Raw genomic sequence first — 849 nt, forward strand, 5'->3', positions numbered from 1 at the left:
ACTTTTTTGGACTTTACTATGAGTTTGTGTGTTTTTCTGTGATTTCAGGTATGTTCTGGCTGAAATTGAGGGACCTGAGCAAAAATCTGATTCAGAGACTAAAAAGTACTGCAGATGCTGTTGGATTCTGACCTCCCTGCACTCGAAGTGGATTTCATGGAGCTACAGAAGCCCAATTGGCGCGCTCTCAACGGCGTTGGAAAGTAGACATCCTGGGCTTTCCAGCAATATATGATAGTCTATACTTTGCCCAAGATTTGATGGCCCAAACTGGCGTTCAAAATCACCCTCAGAATTCCCAGCGTTAAACGCCGGAACTAGCACAAGAATGGGAGTTAAACGCCCAAACTGGCACCAAAGCTGGCGTTTAACTCCAAGAAGAGTCTCTACACGAAAATGCTTCAATGCTCAGCCCAAGCACACACAAAGTGGGCCCGGAAGTGGATTTTTATGTCATTTACTCATCTCTGTAAACCCTAGGCTACTAGTTCTCTATAAGTAGGACCTTTTACTATTGTATTGAGATATCTGGGTAGCTATCTTCATTTTTATGCTATCTTAGATCATTGGGAGGCTGGCCATTCGGCCATGCCTAGACCTTGTTCTTATGTATTTTCAACGGTGGAGTTTCTACACACCATAGATTAAGGTGTGGAGCTCTGCTGTACCTCGAGTATTAATGCAATTACTATTGTTCTTCCATTCAATTCCACTTGTTCTTGTTCTAAGATATCCCTTGTTCTTCAACTTGATGAATGTGATGATCATCACTGGATTCTATTCCGGCCTGATTGAGAACCGACAGATGGATAGCCGTGCCGTGACAGGGTGCATTGAACATTTCCACTA

The sequence above is a fragment of the Arachis duranensis genome, chromosome 1 (genome assembly GCF_000817695.3).
Source record: "Arachis duranensis cultivar V14167 chromosome 1, aradu.V14167.gnm2.J7QH, whole genome shotgun sequence".
Taxonomy (NCBI): domain Eukaryota; kingdom Viridiplantae; phylum Streptophyta; class Magnoliopsida; order Fabales; family Fabaceae; genus Arachis; species Arachis duranensis.